Source organism: Gordionus sp. m RMFG-2023, chromosome 2 (assembly GCF_954871325.1).
Source record: "Gordionus sp. m RMFG-2023 chromosome 2, tfGorSpeb1-WG-v2, whole genome shotgun sequence".
Taxonomy (NCBI): Eukaryota; Metazoa; Nematomorpha; class Gordioida; order Chordodea; family Parachordodidae; genus Gordionus; species Gordionus sp. m RMFG-2023.
The window spans coordinates 50848897-50867642 of NC_088776.1; positions in this window are offsets into that span (position 1 = coordinate 50848897).

The window sequence follows — 18746 nt, forward strand, 5'->3', positions numbered from 1 at the left end:
TTTCCATTATTTTTATAAAATATGATAATGAATTATATATTTAGTAATTTTAATTTATGTGCACAATTAAAAAATCTTTTAAAATAAATTTTTATTTATTTTTTTGTAATTTATAATCTAAAAATTTATTCTTGCTAGATGAGAGTTTTGTGTTAACAAGGTGTGCTTTGTGCCTTCCATTATTAAAAACCTTAAGGAAGGATCCATTCCACATTGAATTTTATACAACTATATATCTTTTAATTAGGTAATCTTAATGCATAAGTAAATATTTGCACCTCTCTTATCTATTCTGAAAATTTGGCCTTTCTACATGCATTCCATAGTTTTGTATATTTTCTCATAACCTTATAATTGTAAAATGTATGTTATTCATAACTTATTATAACATTTTTGACTAAATTTATAACCTTTTTGTTTTACTTATATATAATTTGACTATGATTGAAGTTAACCTCCTATTATTTGTTAACTTAGAATATCTTTTTATTTTTTCTATTGTAATTTAATAACAATGTCTTAAATTTAATTTTATATTTTGTAACTAAGTAATAAATCATTTTGAAGGGTGTTGATTTGTTTAAAATTTAAATTAGGATGAACATATTTTCAGCATGGTATTTTAATATGTATTCATGAATTTCCTATAAATACCATGAGCAAACCATTAGAATGATAGGTAAATCAGATATTTCCCTTACATTTGATGATAATTTTGAAAAATTTTCCCAATGATATAAAATGGTAAAAAAATATAAACATATTAGACAGATTTAATTGTTATAAACCCCTTACATCAGACCTATTTTTCTGGATCCAAGGAAAAAATAAATTATTCATGGTTTCCTAGGCTTGGGAAATATTTTTCACAATTAATATGGACTTAGCTTGGGAATCATTTTTCAAAATTAATTTAGTCTAATTCCAATTTTAAATATGGGCTAGAAATTGGCCTGAAAATTTCTTTAGAAGACATGGCCAGGCTTGATCAAAAACCAAGGCCCATGCAACTTTCATATTCTGATTGTATTTTTAAATGCATTGTGACTTTTTATATATTTCAGTTCTCAACTACCAAAATTATTATGGTCTTTGGCGGGTTTGATTTTCCCAAGTGCGTGGACCTGGCTTGTGAATTTTTTTAATATTAGGCATAGGTGTAATATTTAATACAGAATATTTATATGGCAAGCTAATTTAAATATATTTTTATTCAAAAAAATAGTAATCACTTCACTCTTAGTCATAATGGGTTGGCCGTGGTCTGAAGTAAGGCTGAGCTGGGTTAAAATAGAATAAAAAATAAATATGGTTTTTAGAGATTTACTTATCTCCAGGTTTGGGAAAAAATTTTGAAAATTACTATGGGTTGGCCAGGCTTGAGAAATTTTTTTTATAAAATTATTATGGGTTAGGCTGGGCTTGGAAAATATTTTCATAAATTATATTGGGCTGGGCTTGGGGTTTTCAAAATTATTATGAGCTTGGACGCTTGAGATTTTTTTTTATTATTAACTATGGGTCAGACATTGCCTAAAACAAATTTTTTTTTGCAGGCCTGGGCCCGGCCTGATCAAAATACCAAGGCCCATGAAAATCTGATTTTGATTTTATTTTTAAATTCATTATGATTTTTTAAATATTTTATTTCAGTTCTGAACTACCAAAATTATTATGATCTTTCATTGGGCTTGGAAGAATTTTTCACAATTATTATGGCTTTGTACTTTGCCTGGGAATTTTTTTTAATATTAAATATATATAAGTGATCAGTAATATTTAACAAATAATATTAGTATTATCAAGTAAAAGCTTAATTTATTTTTACTCAAACCATAGTATTTACACGGTTTAAAGGATTGAACCTGGCCTGAAGGGGGGAGGGGGAAAAAATTAAAAATTGGATATTATTTTCAAATAACAGGTAACAACTATCAAAAAGTAAGAAGAAAATTCTCATTCCCCATCATTTTTGACGGGCTATCTACTAGTTATATAATAATGTTGATATAGTTTAATTGTTCTTGTATAATACTTGTTTGGGATTCAATTAAAAAATATTAATTTAGAAAATATTTAGTACTATATTACATTGTGGAAACATCATTTCCAAATATTTCCATGTCCTAATAAAACTAAGTTACCCTTTCTTATATCACTACTCGAACGTTTATCTGAATAATTCTCTTTAATGGTAAAAAATTGAGTAAAAAATTGAGTAAAAACTTGATGTAGATGATCTAAAATGATACAAAATAATTTAACAAAACCTGATGTAACACAATCTTTATAAATATTATTTATCAATGAAGATAGAGTGAGAGTAATAACTTGTTCTAAATCTTGGAATATCATTTTTTTGGGTGAATGTTTATTCACATTATTTTATTATAAATATAATTTGCTTTCAGATTAAACATCTCTATTGCATACTATTTGTTCCAAATATTTTATAAAGCAATAATTAGGCCGTTCAATGACATCAAATTAAAAGGGAGTGAAAAAAAATTTTTTTTTAAGAAAACAATTCATGTCAACTTTAGGAACTTTGGATCTAAAAGAGCGGCTAATTCCTTGTAAAAATATAAAATAATAATATTACTAATAACTTTAAGATCAGTTATTGAAGATCTATAATCATTGGCTATCATATGATTGAATTTCACTAGAGTTGTTAAGGAGCGGAGCTACAGGAGCGGCGCTACATTTTTTTAAAAACAACTGGAGCGCCCCTCTTTTTTAAAAATGAGGAGCGGGAGCTGGAGCTAGCTTTATAATTTTGGAATAATTTTTTTAAAATGGTTACAATTATTTTTGGGCAATTCATTATAGTTGAGTCTGGGTAGTTAAATATGATGCTTTTTTAAATATATTTTAATATTTATTTTAATTTTTTCATTACTTTTCAACCTCCTTTTTATACCTGAATTAAAATATATCTTTATAAAATACAATACCCCGCTTCCCTCTAGTGCTCCTGAGCGCTTATTTAGTATTGCAAATAAGGTCTTAGGGGAGAGACGTGGATGTTTGTTAGATTCTAATTTAGAAAATTTATTACTTTTAAAGGTTAATAAAAGATTATAAATATTTTGATACATCATTTAATATAAATAAAACCTTTTGATAAAAAATATGATTTTATTTCGTGTACCTTCTAAAAAAATGAAAATCAAAGGAGCGGTTATGGAGTGGCGCTACTGGAGCGGGAGCTAGCTCCTTTCAAAAATGTAGTAGCGGGGGGAGCTAGCTCCTTTTGAGAAGGTAGGGCGGAGCTAACTACTTTAAAAAGAAGCGTTAACAAGTCTGAATTTCACCACAAAATATTGAAGCAAAATTTAAGGTAACATACGTTAGAGGACTAAAAATTTCACTCTATCTTTATTTTAAGAGATCTTCCTCTAAATTATAATTATTATAATTAAATTATTTAAATTCCTGTTTCTCCATTATATTTAACCCGATAATCGAACCTTTTTTGACTACATTGACACTTCATCATTTGCCAACGTGCACATTTAGCTTTATATTATTTTTTTTATCACATTTAGTGTATTATTATTACATTGGTCAAATTCTAAATGTTCCTAATAGAGATCCATATTCAGATCTAATATGTGTGAAGTGGTGCTTATTCCTTCTCCATATTTTTATTTTCAGAAATTATATAACTTCTAAATGTGAAGTCCTAACGCTTAACGCACGAAAATTTATATTCTACTTACTTTCTTTATTATATCCACAATGACAAGATTATGCAATGCATGCCCAAATGGTTATCATATTTACCTAACCAGAAACTTATCCTGCATCAGCGATCAATAGAAATATATTAGACATTGATTGAGTTCCATTTAAAGGGATCCATATAAAGTGACGAAAATCCATAAACAAATATATAAAACTTTAAAATTAAAAATGCCTTAACTGGTTATTTGCTGATAATAAATTCAAATTTTAAGAAAATATTTTTAATAATCAGAATCTTTTTTTTATTTATGGCGAAAAGGTTTATTGAGTTAATGAAATTATATTTACGTAAATTTTTGAATTTTATATTTATATAATGTAATAATTTATTTGGAAATATTTATATAAGAGGAACTGCGGGCATTTCGAATATTCAAATCTATTGATCAGAAATTATGATTAATAGACAATACTAACGAGATTCTATTTGCTACAAAGAATCTCTATCGATATTCATTGCTCAAACAGCATTTCTAATCATGGAACATTTAACCATATGAAATTAAATAATATTATCTTTTTTCTAGCTAGTAAAAAAGATGTATAAAAAATAATAATATAATATTTTCTCATACCGAGAGTATTTTTATAATTCATATCTGGAATTGCCAAAAAATGTCCGACAACTGTGTGGCCGGTTGTGCAGTCTATTTATATATACTCTACCTAACACATGGATTATAAATAAAATATTTTATAATAATTGGATGATTTTAGTATTGCATTTATTATATAAACACCTTTCAGATTTACCTAATATTTTCATTGTAATCATATGTCGTATTGGGATATGGAATCCGGAGAAATTAGAAATCCTTCAATTTTTTTTCATTTACTGAGCGCCATTTTTAAATTTGAAAATCTGATTTCACCGGATTCAGCATGTCTTGACTACCGGCTAAAAAATCTATATAAAAACAAATACAAATTAAAAGTATTTCAACAGTTCTTGGCAAAATTGTCTGATATTCACCACAGTGTGGTTAACTCTATACATGTTGGAATACATTTTCGTACAAATCAGTTTCTTTAAATTAAAACCGCTTTTAGTAAATGATTGCATTGAGACGATTTAATCCCAATTGATTCCATATCCCAATACGATATAAAGTTAAACCATTCTAATTTGGGCTCTTGATAATTCAGGTAACTCTCTAATTTCATCAAATTTTGAGTCACACTCAAATTCCTATTAACTACTATGGTAAAATGTCATGAAAATCAGGCAACTGTCCTCTATAAAGTGGACATTTGTTATTCTTGCATTCATTCATTTATATTACAAAATTTTATTATCTTTTTAAACTTATCTATGTCAAATATCAAAAATTAATAAAGAAAACAAACAAAGAGTTATCGTTAGTGCTCTAAAGTAATGTCAAAAGCAACGTCGTTATCAACGGTGTAATCTTTTTGAAGAAAAGGAACGCCATTCGTTATCTTCTTCTAGAAGTAACGAGCAAGGGTAACGTGTTTCCTTTTTTCGAATAACGATAACGCAAACTTTACTTGTTACTTATAATTTTTTCTTAAAAAATATGAAAAAAACATATTTTATTTTATTATAAAATTATTTTTATTTATTTTTCTATAAAAAATTTAAGCCGAGTTTCTAAATCATCAACGACAATTCCTTCATTTTTAATATATATTTTGTTGTTAAATTTTCAGTCAATTGTTAATCTAATTAATATTGAATCATTCAAGATATGTTATTTCTTCTTCTTCTCTAATATTATAATTTATTTTATAAAAAATATTATGTAATTGTTCGTATTTCATCAAATGAAGATGATTTAACCTGCCCTGGCCCCAATATGAAACATTTTTACAGCAATAAAAAAATTAAGGTTAAAATTCTACATATTGTAAAATTGTGTCCCAACCCAATTCAAATATTACTAATTGTGGAATAAATGTTAGTAGTCTCGAAACGGTGCAGTCATTTTTAAAGAAAAAATGGGAAGATACCTGATTAAACCGATTATAACAAAATAGAACTCTTTTTATAACTCCGTGAAATTAATAGTCTTATTAAGGAGAATAACCATTTGATGAACCTTGTTTAAATCTGAATTGCAGAGATTTTTAGATACAAACAAGTTATTCATATATATAGTATGGTTAGCATTAATTAAAAAATATTATATGTATATTAATGATTTTATATGTTATGCAACCTGTTGCTACTGCTCTTTCGATTTTAGAACATTTGGGATATCTTACTTCCACAATAAAACTTTAAAAATTTGCTTTAAATAATTTCAAATTTTGTAAGCCACTTAGTAATACAATCCTGCAAAACACAGATAAAAGGTATACAATTGAATTATTGTTAACAATTTATAATTTGATTATATTTATTTTCAATAGGTTCAAACCGTATCAGGTCAATTCAGCGAAACTTTTATCGCGAAACACTTTTTCGCAAAACTTTTATCGCGAATGTCGTTTATCGCGAAGGAATTTTATAGCGAAGGCAATATCGCGAAACCAATTCCGCGAATTTTTTTCCGCGAAACTTTTATAGCGAAGACAATATCGCGAACTTATTATCGCGAATTTATTTCTGCGAAACCTTGACCGCGAATACTTTATAGCGAATACATTATAGCAAAACTATGATCGCGAACTCGTTATAGCGAATTTATTTCCGCGAAACCTTAACCGCGAATACTTTATAGCGAATACATTTTAGCGAAACTTTGATCGCGAACTCGTTATAGCGAATTTATTTTCGAGAAACTTTAACCGCGAATACTTTATAGCGAATACATTATAGCGAAACTTTGATCGCGAACTCATTATCGCGAATTTATTTCCGCGAAACCTAAACCGCGAATACTTTAGAGCGAATAAATTTTAGCGAAACTTATAGCAAAACTTTAATCGCCAACTCTTTATAGCGAATTTTCTACCGCGAATGTATGTGCGCGAAATTATTATAGCGAGCGCATGACTTCGAAAATTACGAATTCATTTTAAGTGAAATTGATATATTCAATATCAATTTACCAACCGAAGTTTCTTAAATCATAAACGCGAATGTTTTAAGAATATTTTATTACGTATTGTTTATTTAATAAGCATGTAACATTTAACTGATGTGATACAAAATACATTACTCTTTCTGGTCTCACTCACTCATGGTTGTAAGTATGGAGGGGACATTTTGGGTTAAGTTTTTACCAGAATAAGTTAACCCCCCCCCCCATGTGCTTTATGTCATTTAAAGAAAATTTTCTGATATACCTTTTTTCCAATCTAGATGAAAAATTATATAGAAAGCTAAGAATTTTTTATTGATTTTCTCAGATTATTTTTAAAAATTATAGAAGATTTTACTGATAATTAATGCCTCCTAATTATAATTTTTAGATAATGCACATCGATATAACTTTCTGATATAATAGTAACTAATTTATTTGAATATTTTGACCTCTCCTTTTTCTTCTTATCGCATTTTAATAAATAGAAATAACTGCAAAGTTATGATTATCAAAAAAAAATTCAAAATATTCTATTGGATTACAATTGTAATATTTATGAAGAATAAATTATGGAAATAAATCATTAGATCTTCAGTTATTTTAGTTTTTTATTTTTGCTGATTTCACAAGTCTAACTAAACAATATAAAAATTAAAAAAACGTATAATAGTTTTCATCATTTTATAAAATAATACCAGTTCAATTTAAATCAGGCGTTTTTATGAAAACACCGCTAAACGCTCCTTCTCAATTTGTAAGCACTTTTACTCATTTTTTCTAATAAAATGGAATTAAAATAAATTAGGATTTTTTGAAAATAAATAGAAAATGTTCCAAATCAAGAAAATAAAGATATTCCAATATCAGGAAGGCTTATATTTACATTTTTATTTAATTCTTTTATAATATTCGAACTTCTTTAAATATCATGTTTAAGATATTTATATCTATAATTACCATAATAATTTGATAATTCTGAGCAATTTCTTTATCGCTTCAACTTGTGTATCAGAACAGTGGCATAGACAGGATTTATATACTTAATATCATCGCCGTTAAATTTGGCGACTGTATAGTTCTACGAACTAATTGTAAATTATATCAATATTTCTTGCTTTATTAGTACCAATTGAGTACTTAAACGAGTATAATAGCTAGTAAAAGGAAAAAAACTATTAGTAACAAAATTTTGGCAAATCTATGATTTAAGCAACTTAAATAATTTATTCCGAAAATTTCATCGATGTTCCTTATTAATTATAATTTAATTCGTTTAGACAGTATAAAGAAAAAGTTTATTAGCAAAATAAGAAAAATTGCCTAATTCAGGCATTATTGATAGAATGGAAAATAGCTGGTTTGCGCTAATATTTATTAATTCTTCAGTCATTTTTTTCACACACAAAAAGGCAACCGTGCTATAAGAAAAATAAAATCTATATCACCCATTAAAGCGTAAAATCAACCAAATTTCCGGAAGCAATAAATCTGGAACTTAAATCAATAATTATTACATTGATTCTTCAATTCATTTGGTAGATAGTTTTTACTGACAAAATAAGATAAAATTGCCAAGATTAACAACATGCGAAAACAAACAAATATTTTTAGGTAAGCTCTACTATATGAAATGCCAGATTATTACTTAGTATTACATCAATCAGTTTTTCCAGTCAATAAACAAAAACTAGTTTTAATAAGCGAAATAGACAATAGCAAACCTTTAAGTATGAACCAAAAAGTATTAGAATTTCAAAAATTTGAAACATTATAAGATTAAACAAAGAATCTAAAGAAGGCAATTATAATAAAAAAAATTAAATGAAATATCTTAAAAAAATATTACTATATTTATTTATAAAATCAACTTTTTTCCTATTTCAAAATATGAGGATTTAAAGATACTCGATATTTTAGCCAAAAGAAAATTAAGCTTGGAAACTTTTCCGACAGATGACATAACTTGCGGCAACTTTGGAAAATGTTATATCAAAATGAGAAGGATTGGTTATGGTAAAATTTAAAACAATTAGGATAGCTAATTATTTTCATCAAGTGAATAGGTTGAGCTATTGTTTAATAACGTAATATTAAGTGCGCTTAACCTCTCTGAGAAGCGTTCCGTTTTATAATTATAATTTGTAAAAAAAATTGTGAAAATGGATTATAAAATAAAATGATGGTATTGTTTATTCCTAGATTTGTAAGATTTTTTTATGTTGTTTTTTAAATAAGAATTTTCTTTAGACTATGGAAGGAGTTTTATCAATTTACAAGAAAGTTGTCATTAATCATATTTCCCAGTGAGGGAGGTTTAGCTCTTCCCCTTTGTCTACGCCACTGTTTAGAACACTTATTTAAAAACGATTTTATAAACTGTAAAATCCAAGCTGATAATAGTTATTCTTACCATATTCTCCATAATTAATAATAAATCGTTTATAATTACATTAGCATTTTAATTATTTAATCTAAAACCGCATACAATTAAAATAAAGCCTAGCGAAGAATGATTTTAAAATTATTGGTGGATGTTTTAGAGAAAATAACTCAAAATTCCTATAAGTTCTTTGTAATAAGTGAAAAGGTAAGACATCTCATATACATTTCTTACGTAAATTTCTTAAATCTAGTTTTCATAAAAAAATTTAGATTTATTATTATTCAGCGAGATTTTTTAATTTTTAATGCCACTCTTCGCGGGTAAATAAAAATATTTTTTAAAAAAATATAACCAAAAAAAATGATGTATTTTAATTTTAGTTTTATTTTTATTATTCAATGACATGCACATGAAGCCACCTAAGCTCAATTACATTGTTATCAAATCAAATGAGAATATAGTATATTTAAAAAAGTTAACAAAATGCCAATATTTAAATAATTATGAACCTTAAGGAATTTTAGAGCTATAATATAACAAAATTAATTCAAGCAATTTTTTTTCCATCGTAACTTGAACTGCGAACTCATTAGAGGAGCATCATTGAAATTAGAGGGGGGATAGTTAGTTATGAAATAATTATCATTATTTGAATAAAATTGGAAAGGGATGAATTGTATTTTCTTTTTTTAATAATTTTTATTTGGTAGGTGGTTAAAAGTTTTGAGAGGGTTGATATCATTTATAGATATGTATACAAGCCCCTGATTATATTCTCCACAGTCCTTTTCTTAAGTTAAAATAGGAAATGGTATAGCGTATTATCTTATTTTAATAGATCCCTTTAGGCCATATTTTTTGATATCTAATTCACATTTAGAATAAATATCCTTACAAAATAAATTTAATTATAAAAAGTTTTTTAAAAAATGATTTTTTTATTTATTGAATATGTGAAGGAAAAAGTAGAGCATTGTCATATCATATCGTCTAAGCCAATAGTTTGTTTGTTAAATATATAACTGAAGTGTAAAATTTTAAAAGAATCACTGATTTGGACAAAGACTGGTTAAAAATAACCATGGGAAAAAACATCGGACAAAAACATCCCAATATAAAAAAATTTACATGCTTTAATGAATAAAAGGAAAATGTAATCCTCATTTTAAACTTTGCCCTTTAGTGTAATACTTGAGTATTTATAATAATATTTTACTAATAATGTTGCTCATCAAAAGTGATCATATTTGTAAGGGAAAACAACTATATGACTCAAGGGGTAGGAATATGAAATTTAAAATAATTTTATAATGCATGACGAAAGGTAGTTATTTTTGAAATATTAATCGTAGGATTGATGTGGTAGAGAAAGATCACATATAAAAGAATTTGTAAATATCCTCATAAAATCTGTATCTTGACGAATGAGTCGGTATGTAGCTTGCTAAATTTTATACCAAAGTAGACCTTCCTATATTTTGTCACAAAAAATAATGCAAATATAAAAAATTTGAGCCTATAATATAAAAACAAACAAAAATTTATTATTGTATTTTATAAGACTCTGAAATAAAGAGGAAAGAATGGCGAAAATATTTATAATTTATAACCAAGGGAATGGCACCAGCCAGACGAGAAATTTTTTTTTTTAAATTTCGGCAATACTTTTTTTTTAATAGTTATAATTTATCAATTATGTCATTAATTATTTGTTAATTTTTATAAGTGTGGCTATATTTTTATTATATTTTAAAATTATTTATTCAATAAGAACCCAAATCAAAATATTATATTTAAATTAATTGAGATTCATGCCGAGATATTATACTAAATCACGCACCCCCCCCCCCCTTCCCAAATAAACAGAAAAGATAAAAAGATATCTATAAAGATCGTAAAATATAACTTGAAATATTTTGATCACCACCTGTAGTATGCCTAATTCTCTTATTATATTACATACTTCATTAAATTCACTATGAGTAAAATGCTCTCCTTAATATTAGGAACTCAATAAATAGCAGTATTGTGATCACATGTATTTATATCGTTTTTCTTTTTCAAACATATTTTTATATTCAGATCTTATAGAATATTTGACTATATGACCAGGTCAAATATTCCCCCGTTTAATTGACCCGTCAAAATCTAGTCATTTGACTGGTTAATTGACTGACTGCTAACCCTGGCCAAAATTGATTGATAAATTTATAAATATTAGGTCTAGTGTTGTTAAACGGCTTATTTTGAGCCGATTTTTAAAAACGGCTAACTCAATATTTTAGCCAGAAAAATATTGCCTAAGCCTTGAGATTTTTTAATAGATGTTCAAACCTTTGTTCCTTCTACAAACAAAATCTTCAGTCTTGCTTAATATTATTCAGGATGAAATATTGAGTTAGTCGTTTTTAAAAATCGGCTCAAAAAGAGCCGTTTAACAACACTAATTAGGTCATCAGACATTAAATAGGAATGCTACCCAGATATCAATTTCGCCAGTAAATATCAAGATTTAACTAATAAACTCAATGATTAATATATTGATAAAGCTGAGTTCCTTGTGCGCGATTATTATAAAATAAGAACTTCGAAGAAAAGGATAGGATAGCGAAAAAGTGTATTTCAATAACAAATTTCATAAACCAGATCTAAGTTTATTAATCATTATATAAATTTTTTAAGGTTAAAAGAAAATTACAAACTATCATTGTGAATCAATCTTCAACCTATTTTAAAAAAATATTATTCAAATAATTTAATTATAAAAAAGTGATTCAAAATAAATTAGTCATTATTAGCAATTATCGCGATATTAAATTCTCTATAATATCTTCACGATATATGTTTCGCGATAATAACTTCGCTATAAAATTTTCGCGATTATTGATTCGCGATTATTGATTCGCGATTAAAGTTTCGCGGTAATGTATTCGCTTTAAAGGTTTCGCGATAAAGATTTCGCTATAAAATTTTCGCGATTATTGATTCGCGATAAAAGTTTCGCGGTAATGTATTCGCATTAAAGGTTTCGCGATAAAGGTTTCGCTATAAAAAATTCGCGATATTTGTTTCGCGATATTGTATTCGCGGTAATGTATTCGCTATAAAGGTTTCGCGATAAAGGTTTCGCTATGAAAAATTCGCGATATTTGTTTCGCGATATTGCATTCGCGGAATAGTATTCGCTATTATGGATTCGCGATAAAAGTTTCGCTATAAAATCCATTCGCGATAAACGACATTCGCGATAAAAGTTTCGCTGAATTGACATGGAACCGTTCAAACATATCTATAAAGATGAATATATATATACATCAACAATAATTCACCCTCTATTTAAATTAGATTAGCTCACTATAAAATTATGGGTCAACGAAGGTAGAATTGAACTTATTTCCAGTTTGATAAAATATCTTGACAAAGAAAATGCAGACTTCTATTCCTTTAAAAAACAACACGCATACCAGATTTGTTATTTTTCAAAACGCGTTACTAGATGGAAGGAACAATAAAAGGGGTAGTCCCATATTAGGAATTTACCCCTTCTATGGGATATGGGTAATGCCATCTGGTCTTTTTTAATCAGATTTGAAGAAGCCGAGAAGTTTATAAGGTCGATGGAATCTGAGGAATTCAGAGCACTGAATAATGGAATTGCATTGATTGTGTCTAGGGATTTATTTTTTGCCAGCAATGCAGAGCAGGCTGGGTTGTCTCTACCAGTCAACATCACACCCCAAAAGTGCTGTTCGGTAATTGTGAACAATTGAGACGGATACTAATGACACGTGTTAGTTAGTTTTTAGTAAGTTGCTACTGATTAATATAAGGGATAGGCACGAGAAATTTTCGCTTTGAACAGTGAAGAAAAAAGAAAACGATAATAGAGGGATTATATTAATGTTGTTATAGCCCAATTTTGGTAGATTTTTAATAACGACTCGATTATTATTTTAGCCAAAATAATATTATATAAGCCTGGAGATTTTGTTTATGGATGGTTGTTGATTGATCATATATAAATTTAAAGAATTAATCTTAAATTTGAATAGTTAATCTTATATTATAAATTGATGTGTTTGATATAATTTAACTATTCACAAAAACGTGATATTAGATATTTTTCAATTAACTTTTTTTATATATATATACTATGTTTTTAGACATGACATAATAATAAAATATTTAACAAATTTGTTTAACCTTATTTTTATGGTGCCCCGGTTACGGTGGTACGTTTTTCGTTTTTCTTTCTCTTTAAAAAAATAAAATAAAGTAAATAATAAAAGTTTAAAAAAATTAAAAAAATATCCTTACCTTGATTTCTTTTGTAAAAATAAAAAGTAAACGAATTACTTGTCAAATTCGTAGTTCGATATTGGAGATGATATAAGGACAAATAAAATTTTTTGACTTTTCTTTTCGATAGTCAAAATTTTATCCAAATTTACAAAATTATAAAAGAATCAAATATTATTCACTACCTTACCTATTATGACTATCTTATCTATTGTGACGATTGCTTAATCCATTGAGATGACTCTATTAATATGACTACCTATTGTGACGATTGCTTAATCCATTGAGATGACTCTATTTATATGACTACCTATTGTGGTGACTACCTATTGTGACGATTGCTTATTCCAATGAGATGACTATTTATATGACTACCTTTGTGGTGACTACCTATTGTGACGATTGTTTAATCCATTGAGATGACTCTATTTATATGACTACCTATTGACTACCTATTGTGTGGATTGCTTAATCTATGAAGATGACCAAGAATCAAACCTTAGCACGTTCTTTCATGCAAAAAGCTTCTTTCTTCATGGTGTCCCGGCTCTGGATGTTGGACTGGAATATGATAACCAGCACCTAATCTAATGTGACAACCTAGGAAGAACTGATATGGAAGTTGAACGATAGGTTATGAATTCTATTTTGTGAGACCAATGATGATTACTTATTATTCAAATCCACGTAAGAAGAAAAGTTATTAAAAATTAAAATTTTATGCCAGGATAAAGGCATGTTATAATTTTAAAATCACTAAAATGTAAAATCATAATGGATATATTTGAACACACAAAAAACCTTTAAAAAATTATTTACTTAAATTCTTAGTGAAATATTATTTTTTGATTTCTTGAATGATGACCAATTGTTGTAAATTAACAACTAATCCTAAAAATGAATTCTTAAATTAAAACATATGAATTAAAAGGGATTGATTTAAATAACCCTTATAAGTAATACTTAATATGATAAAAATGTTTTTGAAATAAAGCTTTTGAAGACAAAAGGTTATGTAAAAATTAAACATCATTATTTTAGAAAAATATTGTGTGAAATTTAAATTTTTTTTAAGAGAGGGAAATGTGCATAATATTTGCATATTTTAACCTCGGAGATTGAAAATAAATAAAAATGAATTAAATATTAAAACGCTACTAATTAAATATGGAAACGCTAAAAAATGTAAAACGCAAAAAATATAAAACGCTAAAAATATAAAACGCATAAAACGCTAAAAGTATAAAACGCTATGATTAACTTAACACCTAAAAAATAATATAATAATCGTTATGATTTATCATTCCTTATTCTGGATTAAAATTTTATTCCTTAAATTATCATTCCTTATTACATATTTTTCCGAAATTCAAAATTTATTCGTGCATATTATTCATATATTTGATTTGATCAACTATTCCAAATTACATATTCCGATTTATTCCAAATTCCAATATTCGACTGGATTAATTATGAAACATGATAATAACAATTTTGAGAAATGTGAACAACATACGATAAGGATATCAAGCCTACAAAAAACGTACAAACTCACGCAACTCTAATAAACGATTTTATCAAACCTATGTGATAGAATCATGCCTACGAGAACATTTGAGACTTATGCGCTAGCCAAGATAAAACCGAGTACAATCGAAACGGGAAAAAACTTCTGGGACAACAAGCTCTCGATGACTGCTGAGAAGAAGCTTCGTTCTTTGTAGAAGAGGGGGAATGTTGATTGATCATATATAAATTTAAAGAATTAATCTTAAATTTGAATAGTTAATCTTATATTATAAATTGATGTGTTTGATATAATTTAACTATTCACAAAAACGTGATATTATATATTTTTCAATTAACTTTTTTTATATATATATACTATGTTTTTAGACATGACTTAATAATAAAATATTTAACAAATTTGTTTAACCTTATTTTTAGTTTAACCTTATTTTTAATGGTAGAAAGGTTTGGACCTTTATATGCCAAATCTCGAGGCTTACATAATATTGTCCAGACTAAAATCTTAATTTGGCGTTTTTAAAAAGACCCAGATAAGGTCGTTTAATAAAACTCGATTATATTTATGATAGTAGAGTTTCGAGGCAGCGGGCAACTAGCTAGACATCCCATTCCTTTTGTTTGCAAGTGATTGGTAAAGGGGTATCAGAATGGATCCAGGATCTTCATAAAACTAATTCTCGGTGTAGGACAAATCACCCTTGGTATTGTGGGCGTTAACGGTAGGTTTAGTTAATAGACAGCTAGAAATTAAATAGTTCAAGCTAAATCAGGAAGAGTTTGATATCATGTCCGTCAAATTTTGCTTGGAGAGAAGTCAATTTTTTTGAACTTAAATTTTAGGATTTCTTTCATAAGTGCCTTGATTTCAGTTTCGTATACGTTTAAAGGAATAGGATATTAGAAGACAATGGTAGTCATATGAACATAAAGAATGCGCGATATATTTAAAAAAATTCAAAAGAAAAAACAATTTATGAGGAACTTTTGCTATCCAATGAGGAGCTGAGAATGACCACAGGGTATAGACTAGGCTATGACCTAGCTTTCTCCATAAATCTAATAAGCGTGGTAAAAACTTCTAAGGGCTGATATGGTCTAACTTATTTATATTCTAAAAGATGGATCAGTCCCACTATTAACTCTATAATCTCGAACAAATTAGTTTGCCAACTACCGAAACCTCTTGGAATTCTTCCACTTATCCACGTCTAATGAGAAAAGGACAGATGGGCTTACAAACATTCCTTGGTTTACAGGAAAATATTTATTTTAGATTTCACTTGTCCCTACCAATTTTCCTCTAACCCAAATATTGACCCGATTATTACAGCCGAAAGTCAAAAAAATAGAAAGTACCATATTTCAGATTTTTACTTTATCCCAATTATTTTTACCAATAGATCCCAAGGCCTCATAGGCTATCATTTTTTTAGGATTTTAGGTAAAAAAAAATTCAAATTAATGGTGATTATGGATCCTTTTAGAATTTTACAATCAATTTAAATCGCTGTGTTCCTAGCTAAATTCCTCAAATTTCATGAGAACTTTTTTGCCCCCCACCCCCCATAGTATATGTTTTAATAAATATAGTTTTTATATTTGTTTTGTCTTAGATTATTTACATGTTGTTATAATTTAATATAATTTTATATAATGTAATTTTTTTATATATTTTTTTAAATTTAATAGATATTGAAGTATTAAAAATTATTATGTAAAAAAAAAGAATCAACGTGTTATGTAGATGGATATTGATAGAAAGAGTGCAAGAATCTGATAAAGAGTGTTTGGAGAATTTAAGAAAGAATTTCAAGACAAAGTAAAGATAGTGGCGAAGTCGAAAGATTACATTTGTGGGAATGTTTTCTAAATGAATTCAAGTCAAGTAAATAGGGGCCTCACAACCTCCTGCAACTCCCACACCCAGTTAAAATGGATTCAAAATGAGAGATGTCTTATGCTCTATTCTTGCAGAAATTATTTCGGCAACAAGAAGAATGGTCTCTGATATAATTGTTGGGTTTTTGCAAGGCAATGAGTCGTGCACAAAAGAGTAAGGAAGATACAAAGCTTGGAACATCCACGCCTAAAATTTTATTGCAGAAGTTAGTTAACATAATTAAGATTGAAGTCTGTGCGCAAATTAATGGGGAGGAAATGTCCTGTATAAATATAGGAAGAATTCCGTCAAAATCGAGGGCCTACGATGGAATTTGAGATTGGCTTTCCTCATTTCATACTGCGTGAATTCGATCGCGCAAATGAAGTATAAATGAAGATTAATTAAAATGATTCTGAAGTTTAGATGTTTGGAACAAAGTTTAATGTAAGTCTGATCAGAAGTTCAGTGAGGGAATCCTTTGCACCAACTGAAGATGTTTAGCACAGCGAAAGTGTGTTAAGCATTGTTGTTAATGTAATATAATATTTGAAAATCAATTGTCAAAAAATAAATTAAAAATTATTACAAAAAGAATATATACTATAATATATTACTTTTTGGGAAAAAAATTAATTGAAATTTATATATAATATTTAGTATTCTTGAATAAAGAGTAACGCATTCCTTTTTCCACAAAGTAATAGCAACGAGTTCCTTTTTTTCAAATGTAAAAAGTAACGCGTTTATTTTTTGAATTAAATTTTACAGCACTAGATATTATAAAGATTCCATTTTTTGGTGGATGTTTTACTACGGAAAAAAAAACCTTAATACCCATTTCTTTATTCTAAAAATAAAACTTTTATTTATTTTAAAACTATATTGAAATAAAGTATAAAAAACATATAAACTATATTAAATTTTTTTTAAACATAATTTTAAAAAAAACAGAAGACCGGAGACAAACAATGAATTTAAAAGGTTTTAAATCCGAAGAAACTAAATAAAGATAATCGCCTCGGGAAGCAGAAATATTGGGCTGATTGCATATTAAGAGGATCCATTATCCCCATTAATTTGAGATTTTTTTATGCCTAAAATCTTAAATAATTTATTGATATTAAATGAAGTTATATAAAAATAACCAATTCCCTTGTTCCTTTATCACAGAGGAATTCTAAATATCATTTTTTTTGATAAAAATATATCATATTTTCTACATTTATTTTTTGAATTATTTTTAAGGCCCTAGCACATCCAAACTTATTTTTAATTTTTTTTGATAGGAACCCGAGTTTTAGGCCGACTTGAAAGGCTCAATCAGATATGTACTTATTTTTAATTTATTACTTTCAAAACTCCCACTATAATTTATATACCTGTATTAGTGCCGCCGAAATTTTTCCCCTTGAAAAAAAATTATCTTCGAATTTTATTTTATTTTTGACAATGAAAACTAAAATTAATAGTATAAAAATTAGTGTCGAAGATGCAACAAGTTACAAGTTATATAAAAGTAGCTAGAAATTTTTGAAGGGCATGTGAAATTGAAATACCGTGTGCTGTTTTTAATGGCGGGACCGGGAGTACTACCTCTAAAATTTAAGTCATTTAGAGGTGACCTTACAAAAATGTTTCATAAAATAATCAAAATTTTAAGGGTCACATTTGGAAAAAAAAGGCCTCGACATTTTTCTTGGAAATGAATCTGAAAAAAATAATACCATTTTTGACATCCCAAAAATCTAATCGTCAGAGTGGGGTTCAGGAGCTGATGATATTTTAAAGTCAACAAATAAGGAACGAAGTATCAAAGATACTGACCTAGAAGGGCGACCAAAGACATGTTGGGTGAAAATGTAGATAATTATATGAAAAGGTTAGGTTTGACCCTGGGTGATGCCAAGACCGT